General features: G+C 31.4%; 1 long non-coding RNA gene across 1 annotated transcript; it reads left to right on the top strand.

Moving 5' to 3' along the window:
• The first annotated feature begins 6,700 nt into the window (after positions 1 to 6,700).
• LOC104906738 (uncharacterized) lies at positions 6,701 to 8,220 on the top strand. The gene is made up of 2 exons (XR_791940.3): positions 6,701 to 7,001; positions 7,776 to 8,220. It is a non-coding gene; the product is annotated as an uncharacterized LOC104906738 (long non-coding RNA).
• Positions 8,221 to 11,604: the final 3,384 nt, after the last annotated feature.

Here is an 11,604-nt window from a genome sequence, read left to right as displayed (position 1 = left end):
CCCAAAACCGCAGCCCTTCCAATATGGAAGGGCTGCGGTTTTGGGCCTAAAACGCAGCCCTTCGTTGTGAGGGGATGCGGTTTAAAATCGTAGTGAAGGACTGCTACGGAAAGGGCTGCTGGCCAAAAACGCAACCCTTAGGCCTGTTTTGACCGCAGCCCTTACGTTTTTTTCCACTAGAAAATTAAGTGTTGAAAGTAATTATATATCAACAAATATTAGAAACTAGCACACTTTTCATTACATATCATATAATATATGAGCAGTGAATCAAATAATTAACATAGTATTTCACTTATTGCATGATTAATTGGAGAACGGGAAGAGAACGGAAAATAACCCAAGTTCATTACCTTTTGATGCATTAATACTTGGTGGGAGGGTGAGATTTGTAGATATAAAGGAGACTTAATTAATAAAGGGAGGACTAAAAAATGGAAATAGAAGACCAAAAAATGAAACACAAGCGATGGACCTCTAGTAACAAAAGATAAGGAAAAAAGCAAAAAAAAAAAAAAAAGCAAGAAAAACAAGAAAAAAAAAACAACTCCTCTAAGGAGTAGAACCCGCGACCTTGTCTCAAGAGACAATCTATCACACAGACTTTACCACTAAGGCACATTACTATCCGGTGAGATATGATGCATATAAATTACATATCCTTCCTTATTTCCTTTATTTTTCAGTTTTTGCTCCGGATCTGCGTGGGTTCAGTTGAAGCCACTGAACCCACGTTGGATCCGCCATTGTGCTCATCCCTTCTCCTAAGTAGTAGAGGTAAAAGTCTACCTCTTATAGTTAGTTTTTCCCAATTTTATGAATTTTGAGTTTTAATAGTGTAGGGCAACTTTAGTATCATCAAGTTAGTTTAATTAAGGCCCAAATTAGTTTAATTGTTGCATAATTTTGGACGGGCTCAAATCAAATTTATATAATGTTAGGTAAAGCTACTTAATAAATTATTGAGCTAAACTAAATTGATTTAGAGATTCCATTAAATCAAGTTAGTTTAATTTGTTAAATTAAGTATAAATGTGGGTTTAAATCAGATTTCTTTTAGTATAAATGTGGGCTTAAATCATATTTCTTTAAATGTTAGTTATAGCTATTTTGTTGATTAATTATAACCGAGGCCTAAAACTAATTTCTTGATTTCATTTACTAAGCCAACTTAGCTTAGTTTGTTACATGACTTTAGTTGGGCTTAAAAGTCTGATTTGGTTAAGTTAAGCTACTTAGTTAATTTGGTTGCTTTGATATATTGGGCTTAAGCGGACGATTTGTCGAATTGAATTAAATCACTTAATTTAGCTTAAATCTTTAACTAGTTTGGGCTAATATTATATTAAGAATTAGTTAAAAGTATTATGTTGAACTAGTTAACTACTAGATCTTAAAATCTGAATTTTGTAATTGAACATTCAGAACACTTGAGTTTGTAAAAATGACTACATTTAGTTCATAAGCTGCTTGTTGACAACTAATATAGGATATTAATGTGAATAATTTAGATAATTAGATTAATGATAATAAGCATTCAAGTATAGTGACAATCACGGTTATGTTTATTTAGGAAATAAATGAGTTATTTGGTAGTAATAATATATGTCAGTTATTAGTTAGCTTTTAATCATATTAAGGTTAAAGGATGATAACATTGTCATATTATGAGTGGTGTTAAAATATAATTATTTAAGTAGCAAGTACTTATAGTCTAAGTTAAAAAGCTTATATTTACAAGTCCTTAACCGTGAATTATAAGTCAAGATTATTTTACCACCTTAATGTAGCCTTCGTGTATAAAAAAGTTAAAAAGATTTAAAAGTAAGGAGTATAAGGTAAGACTATGGTTAATTAATACTAAGTATAACTCGAATATTTAAAAAGACCTTATGGGTAGTTTCATGTCCTAATGGAAGAATGTGTAAGAAAAAGGCAAAGTCTAATTAAATACTAATAAATTTCATTAGTCAATTCTTTATTAGATTAAACGAAGGAATATTACAAGCCTCCCCCAACTATTAAAGTTGGTAAGCAGGATTTTAGGTAACGTCTACTGCTAACACCCGCACTCCCCTTCCAACTATGGTTTATGATGCTTTATAGAAAGTTTATGCAATGCTATTTATGGTGTGTAGGAATATTAATTGTTTGCTAACTATGACGATTTTGATGTGATGAAAATATGACTATGGTTAAGTTATGATTATGATTATGTTTTATGATTACGATTAGTTCGATTACGATGATGTAATGTAATTATGATACGTAAAAGAACGAAACATGATAAAGTTAAGTGAAGATGGTTCTTGGCAATATTTTTGGGTACCAAAAGTGTCACCTATGTTGTGGCCGCCTATTTGTGAAAAATGTGGGCAATGAACGTGTCACCTATGTTGTGGCCGCCTTTCTGTATGTTCTGGAGAGACATCTCTGGTTCATAATTTGGGCACCGAAAGTGTCACCTTTGTTGTGGTCACCTTTCTATTGGGCACCGAAAGTGTCACCTATGTTGTGACCGCCTTTCTGTAAGTTACGGGGAGACGTCCATTTTGTTATACTTGCCAAATTAGCAAAGTAAAAGATGTAAGATGATGAACATGATAAAGAATGATGATAATGTTTTATGATTATGAATTAATGATTATGTTTACAAAATGGTTTTACGATTTCTCTCCTCCTTGTTTCCTAACAAAATGATGTGAAATGCTTTTGTAATGTTAGGGTAGTATGTTACTAGGTCTCGGCTCATGACGTTTTGTTTTATGTTTTAGGTATGGAAGAAAAGTTGCAGTATGACTACTGTAATAAGATATGTAGAGGAGACTATGTATGATTTTAGGAGGTTTAGAATATTCTGTATAATGATGAACAAGTATTATATTATGTTAAGCAAGTGTATATCTAAATTACCATTTTAGGTTCATATTTTTATTAGTGGGCCATAACCCACGTGTTTAAGCTATGATTCTGATGCCAGATTAAGGTTATGTAATTTACGGGGCGTTACAGCTTCATCCTTTGACATGACAAGATAAATAATAGTAAAACGAGAATAGTCATCAACAAAAGTAATGTACTACCTTTTACCACCCCTGGTCTCATGATTTTTAAAATCCCCCAAATCACTATGAACAAGCTTTAGTACTTGAGTCTGCCTATCCATTGATTTGAATGGCTTCTTTGTAAATTTGACTTCAGCGCATATTTCGCATTTTGAACATTTAGTTTTAAAGAAGTTTGGAATTAAATTCAGATGTTTAAGCCTTTTAATAAAAGCATCTTTTTTAGTTCCTATTTGTTGAGTCGTTCTGAATCAATACAACTTAAGCTTTTCCATTTCCTTTTTCTAATCATTAATCATTCTTCGATCTTTTTCTTTATTTTCTTCATTCAATTCGCAGTCATAAACGAAACGGAATTAACATGACCCAAACTTGCATGCCACAAATCAATAGACTCAACAATATAAGTAGAAGAAGTACTAGCCATTTTATTCATAGTTTCAACAGAAGCATCAAGAATAAAGAGCCCCCCATTACATAAACCCTTCAAATTCCCCATTATGATGAGTAAGAATAGGCCTATCAGATTCAAAAGAAAGTTTAAGACCAACTTTCATAAGCAAACTACCAGATTTTAAATTCCTACACATTTTAGGAACATGTAAAACATTAGTAAGAGTGATAAGCTTTCCAGAAGTGAGTTTGAGAATTATCTTCCTTTTCCCTTGAACGCTTGCAGAAGCTGAGTTACCCATGAACACATTCTCACCATCAGTTTTGTCGTATGTTGAAAACATGTTCTGGTTGCTGCAGATTTGTCTCGTTTCGGTATCAACAATCCATTCAGTGACATTACCTGCCAGATTTGCCTCTGTCACAGCAGCTATAAAGTTATCAGCATTTTCTGCAACGTTAGCTTGGTTATGTCCAGATTTCTTCTTACTTCTACAGTCTTTGGCTTTATGACCTGACTTATCACAATTATGACAGTTTTTCCTGAATTGGTATTTCTGTACTCCTCCTTGGGGTTTGAAATCCTTTTCAAGGTCTTAACAAAATGGTTCGAATTCTTAGGTTCCACCAGATTTACCTTAGAAGAACCACCATAGACATTGGTCCCTTTATCCTTAATACGATTTTCCTCCTCAATTTTCTGGGGGACCTATGAGGTCCTCCAAAGTTAGGTTTGTCTTTTTATGCATCAACTGATTACAAAAGACTTTCCATGAGGGAGGCATTTTTCAATCAACACTATGACAAGGGTATAATCACAAATATAGAGTCCTTCACCAGCCATAGCAATACAAATATTCTCATAGTCATGAATTTGGTCAATTATAGGTTTATCATCATCAAGTTGAAAAACTAACCACTTACTAACACAATAACGTTTAGTTCCAGCATCATCAATCCCATATTTCCCCTTAAGTGCATTCCAAATGTTCTTATATATATATATACATATATATATATATATATACATATATATATATATATATATACATGTATACATATATATATACATGTATACATATATATATACATGTATACATATATATACTACATAATATATATATATATATAATATATTAATATATAATATATACATACATATATATATATATACATATATACATATATATATATATATATACATATATAATATATATAATATATATATATATATATATATATATATACATATATATATATATATACATATATAATATACATATATACATATATTATTACATATATACATAAGGAATGAGATCAAATCGTGAAACTATCTTTAGGCTGAAAACTGAAAACAAGGGTAACTTTTAACCCCTTTAGGGTAACTTTTAACACTTTTAGGATAACTTTTGCCAGTTTTGGGGTAACTTTATTATTTAAGGGTAGTTGTATATATTTGAAGGATAACTTTATTTATTATAAGACTAAATATTACCACTTTTAGGATAATTTTTACCGTTTTAGGCTAACTTTTAGCAATTTTAGGGTAATTTCATATATATTTCAAGGGTAACTTTATGCACTTTTAGGGTAACTTTATATTGCGTGTTTATGAAATCTTATGGTTACATTACTTGGATGTTGTTGCTTTCTCTGATGTAAAACTGATAATTTTAATTTTCCTAATCTTTCGTTTCATGTGGTATTGTCTACTTTTTACTTTTGGTGTTCTCTCTGTTATTTTTATCTTGTTCATTATGTGTAGCATACTCTGTTTTTATTAGTTTCCAAAAATTGTTATTAGTTGCTGTATTAAAGCTCTTTGTTACCCCTATCACTAACATATATTTGGCGAAATTCATACAACCTATTAGCTCAATTGGCAAAACATTGTGTAAGACACAACGATGTAGGTTCGAATCCTTCATGGTTTAACTATAATCAAAGTTAAAATAAGTTACCCTTAAAATCTAAAAAGTTGTCCTAAAAATGGTAAAAGTTACCCTAAAAGTGGTAATAGTTACTCTTATAATAAATAAAGTTACCTTGAAATATATAGAATTACAAATATAATAAAGTTACCCTAAAACTGACAAAAGTTACCCTAAAAGTGTTAAAAGTTACCCCAAAGGGCTTAAAAGTTACCTTGTTTCAGTTTTCAGATTAAGAGCTGTTTTCAGGATCCTACCCCTATACATATATATATATATATTAATATATATATTATATAATATATATATATATATATATAATTATATATATAATAATATATATATATCAAGCATATCAGTAAATATATGGTGCAACAATATACCCTTACAAGTTTCATCGTCCTTAGCAAATTTTACTTCAAAGTCAGATTTTTCAGTTTCATCAGAAGGCAAGGTTACATTTGTCAACAACATACACAACATCAATTTGTTCCAAATAAAATTGCATCCTAATAGCCCAACGTTTATAGTTTTTACCATATAACGGTTCTAATTTGGACATTTCAGGAGTAGTGAATTTGGAAGCCATGATCGCCTTTTAGATCGTTGCAAAATAATAATTAACTTACAGGAAAAATGATGTAATTAAGATCGTTGCGACGTGGGAGAAATATCCTAAAAGACGATTTCACGCTACCTTGGTACAAGTAGAACCACCGCGATCACGCTCTAGAATTAGCTCATCGCCATAGTTTGTGTGCACTCACAAGCTATGATCGGAGATCAGAATGTTGCCCAAAATCCAAGAGAGAGTTCTCACCAAGTACGAGCCCGGCCGACACGCGTGTGTATGGTCAGCAATCCATTTAGCCCATTATCCAACTATAAATGTTCTAATGTACTCCCCTTCATAAACAAAAGTGATACTAATTAATTCTTTCATGTGGGACAACTTAGTATTTCTAATTTAATTTTGAGCATTGAGCATCCACCATTTCGAGTGAGATCAATAGGTCCCACTTGACTTTTAAGAATTTTACTAATGAATGGAATTATTAACAATTCTTTTGTGAATGTGATAAACTCGAAACCATGACATCATTGAATTCACTTTCTTGACCCCAAATGGTATACAAGAGCTGACTCAATAGCTAATGGTCTATATGCATAGAGTAATAACCTTTCGATCACAAAGTTATCGTTAGTTGTTCTTGAGATGCGTACAATGTAGTAATCCATTCAAAAATTGCTTCTATTCTTTGTTTGTTTTATGTATTTCTGATGGCAGTTCCATTATTATGTGCTAAACAATTAACAATTCAAGAGACAGCTCACTTATGCAATATTAAAAGAGTCATTCTATGGACTATAGCGGGGTTCAAAATTGACTTACTTCTTTCATTTCTATGTTCCAAGTGATAAACATAATGGAATAAATGGTTCTATAAATACTTAGTAATCTTAACCCAATTCTCATAAGTACTTCCCATCAAAGAAAAAGAAAAATCTCACAACTATATACGCAAATAAAAGTGTGATAAGATGGCCAAAACCACTTACTTCGGCCTTATTGCTGTATGCCTCATGGTCCTTCTGATTGCAAACACTGGTGAGCAAATTAATCCACCCTTTCATATGTGCATCTCACCTCATTATGCTTTGGTTACGTTGTTAGCTTTTGCTTGTTCTGTAAGTTTTTTCACATTAGTTGTGTTTTTTTAACCATATTGGCATACGATTATATTCCATCCGTCTCAAAATATAGTGCTTTATTTCTATTTTGGATGTCTTAGAATATAGTACTTGTTCTATATCTAGTTCCACATTTTTCAATAAGTTGCGTAGAAAAACCGTGTCACCGTTATTTATTTGCTTCTTAAAGTTTTTTTTTTTTTTTGCTTTTTAAAGTTTTTTTTTGCTTTGTTTATTCAACCTAATTATTCTCCATTCTCTCTTCTAAAATCATCTTTTTTCATACAACATTTATTTAAAATAAATAAAAGATCTTTACTCACTTCTTACATTATACTTTACCTTGAAAAAAAATAGAATCAAGCACTATATTTTGAAAAGTATGGAATATATCTAAAAGTTTTACATTAGACTATCTCATGATTATATATAGGTTTTGTTATTTATTATTAGAGGAAAGATGGCAATAGTTGGTAGTCGTTTGCATATTAGTTGATTATGAGTTTGAATATCTTCTTGCATTAATATTTGCGTAAAAGTTTTTGACAAATAATTGTTAGATGATTAATATGATAAAGATAAAATATGATTTTTCCAATGTGTCATATAAGAAAGTGAGAAAGATAGAGAATGTAACAACGAAATCCGCTAATTAACTAATTTGACCGAATGTACATGTTCTTTTTGCTAGAAATCCAAACAACAGAAGCACAAAGCCCTACGTGTGGATGGCTAAGAATTGGTACTCTAAATAGAGTTTTCTGTGACAGAAGGTGCAATGACAATTGCCTGAACAGGCGGCCACGAACTATTGCTGATAGAAGTGGCAGATTTGGTCGCTGCACTGACGATGAAGGCTTTACTCGCAGAGTCTGTGAATGTAACTTTAGTTGCTAAGCTAGCTTAACGACTTCTTATCAAAAATTATCATCCAACTATAATATGAAAGACTCATGAAATACGAAAAAGTGTGTACGACATACTCCACTCTTGTCTCTATTCATGTGAACTATAGTTTATAATCTATAATTATAATTGTGTAATAAAGTGGAGTAACCCAATAATATTAAAGTTGTTTGTAAACTTATTATTATGTGTGTGGATTAATAAAGACGGTATTGTTGTTGCATGTAAAACTTTTTCTCTTTTTTCTTGAACTTTTGATTTCAATCCTTCAATGGTATGGTTGTTTAATCCTGATCTTTACTCATTTTCACATGGTTTTAGAGCTTATTAATTCTTATCGTTACGGACTTACGGTTATAGGTGTATAACGGAAGTAAATTACAAATGTAGAGATAAGTAGAGTTGAAAATGACAAAAAAAAGTAGTAGAAATAGAGAAAGAATTATTTTACGTGGGAAAAATCAAGAAAAAAATACACGAAAGGACGAGTATGGTACTAGGAAATCTGAAGAATATAAGAAGCCCAAATTATTAAAGTGAGTAATACAATGAAACTTACACTATTAAGAAAAAATAAACTCACTAGGAAATAATACAAATACCAATTGTAGATTAGTAAAATAAGTTGATTATAGACAAGGAATGAAGGAAGGCTACTGTGACAAGCTTGTATGAACGTATGGTTGTGCATGTGTTGTTTTTTCCTAAAACAAATTTGCTACCATATTTATATATCAAAGTATGTCGGCCAAAAAGGTGGGCAAAATATTTTACCAACAAATGGTAGAAAATTCTAATATTACTTAAAACTTTGATTTGCCGATCTCACTTCTAAAAAGATATAACCATAATATCATGAATCATGATTTCAAACCCTTCTTTGTGCTACCGATATAGTAGCCAGTAGAGACTTTTAGCTATGAATATAGACCATACAGTCTAACAAGTAACAATCTTCATCTTGAACTAAATTTTGTGTACTCATCATATGAACTTCGAAAGGTTATTATACAAATATGTCATTATGACCCATTAGTAAATTGGGCTTAGAAAAATGTTACATGTTAAAACCAGTTTTATGACAGCTTTGATGCCAAATTAAATCAAGATTGGGTAGGATGAAGCTGTAATGGAAGATCCTTATAACATATAGAGATTTCTATGTATAACGACCTTTAGAAGTTCATCTGCACCTCTGGTGACTTTAAGTACTCCACCTGAGTCGAAATCCTGCACCTTTTAGAAAGTCCTTATCTTACCCAGGACCGGCTAATAGCATGTGCAGCTTGTGCGACCGCACAGGGCCTCCGATTTTGGGGGCCCAAATACAACAAACCATTGGTCATATATTAAATTAAGAACTTTATAAATGAGATTCAGTTGTAGCCCCGTGGTCAAAGGCGTGACTTGGTAAGTGTTCCTTTGATGAGTGGCGACGCGAGTTCAACTTCAGCTTCATCTGCACCTTTTTTATTCTTTTTTTTTCATTCTTTTTTTTTACTTGCTTATGTTTTCCTATGTAAACTTTTTTTTTTTTTTTTTGCTTTGGTTTGCAATGACTTTGTTGATTTCTTTTCTTCTCCCCATCTTGGTCCAATATAACTTATTGATTATCATGGTCTTTTTATATATTTTATTAATCACTTTGTTTCCATTATGAAATTTTCTAAGATAGATTAACATAAACCAATTTCTCTTAGTAATAAAAAAGATTATTCTTAGAAAAGACACTAAAATCGTACTCCCTCTACCTCAACAAGTTCTCCCCATTCTATTAAAATAAAATACTATATACTAATTTGAATAAAAATGGAGAGATTAGAACATGTTGAGACAAAGTACGAGTAACATATTTTATATTTTATTCAACAAGCGTAGGTATCCATTCTTTCATATAATTCTTTATAACTTCTCACTTCGAAAACAAAGTCTTCTATTTTGAAATATTTTGGCATATTAGAATTGTCAAAACAAAATCTTATGACCATAAAAATATGAATATTATTTTCACCATTTATTTTTTTTTTAAAAAAAACCAAAGGCTCATCTAGAATTGTGCACAGGGCCTCAAAAATGTGCGAGACGGCCCTGATCTTAATACCATCATGTGTCTTGATCCGAATAGAGTTAATACCATGAACTTTGCAAAAATATTGTTGCGCATAGATTTAGTCACGGATTTATAATCAATAAAGTGATCTTTTAGAAAACAAACATGACATGTGCAACTTGAATTAAACACCCAATTAGAAGCTCTACCTCTTCCAGGAAAAGTAGCCAGAGACATATCATAGCATATTTCACCAAAATTGGCTATAGTAGTTTCCTTTACTCTTTTTTTTCTCTCTTTATCCTCTCTTTCGTGTTTTTTCTTTAATTTTAAGCAATCGGTAACATCATGCGTATGCACTTTACAATATGTACATAAATTCTTAAAATTTATGCCTATTAGATATGGGCTAATTTTTTGCACTTATTTTTCTATGTGATTTCCTTCCTATATTTAATCATTCAGCATCACCATTATAATGCACTTCAAGGTCAAATTTCTAAGAGTAAATGAGATTTAACATCTTCAAAAGATATAATATCATTGTTACTATTTAATATGAATTCCTTAAAGTGCCTGTATGAAGGAGGTAGGGAGACAATTAATAACACGGCGCTATCTTCATCTTCAATCTTGAAAACTAAATTTTCAAGACTAACAATAATAAAAGTAAATTCATTAAGAGAGGTTTGGATACAAGTACATTCGACCATCTAAATTATATAAAGCCTCACCTTTATTCGAAGATTATTAATAAGGGAGACTCTTGGTCATTTGAGGAACTTGAGCTTTAACCATAGCCCCGCAGCGGTCTTCTCGTGAATTACTTCGTGTAATATCTCCTTCGTTAGACATAGTTGAATCGTCGATAGTACTTTCTCATCCAACTCCTATCATTGCTTGTCGGTTATAGTAGTTGCTTTTTTCTACTTTCCGTCTAGACTCTTCATTTGCTGAAACCAATCTTGTCATCAAGTTTCTTAGTCTTGAACTTCCTAGCTGAAAACAACTTTAATGTGAAAGCATTTTAATCAACCTTAGCTCGAATATCACTTGTTAGGATTGTGAATACATATCGGAATTAAATTAAAATGTAGAGATTGAGCAAAATAAATAAAGTTGAAATATGGCAAGAAAAGTAATAAAAGTGAATGCACAATATATTACGTGAGAAAAATCAAGAAAAAAATCCACAAACGACGAGTACTATCTAGAAATCCATTATATGGCAAAATAGGAGAGTACAATTATCAAAAGTATTAGGGTGATTGATAAAATTGTAACTGTCACGATGAGTGGTAACAAACACAAGAGAAGCCATACACAATACGAGCCTTCCATAATACATTCCCTCATTGTATTACAATTTTCTTATTCTACTATCCCGATTTGCATTACTCCTTTGGTAATATGTTATCACTAGTAGTGAAGGTTATAATTGTATTAACTACCGTAATACTTTGGGCCACTTGTACTCTCTTATTTTTCATATAGTACATTTTGCAAAACGTTATACTTCCTCCATTTTTTATTAGATGTTACACTTTTCAAATCACGGACTCCT

Source organism: Beta vulgaris, chromosome 3 (genome assembly GCF_026745355.1).
Source record: "Beta vulgaris subsp. vulgaris cultivar EL10 chromosome 3, EL10.2, whole genome shotgun sequence".
NCBI classification, from domain to species: Eukaryota; Viridiplantae; Streptophyta; class Magnoliopsida; order Caryophyllales; family Amaranthaceae; genus Beta; species Beta vulgaris.
The sequence above is the reverse complement of the archived record's forward strand: the minus strand, read 5'-3'. Positions and strand labels throughout refer to the sequence as shown.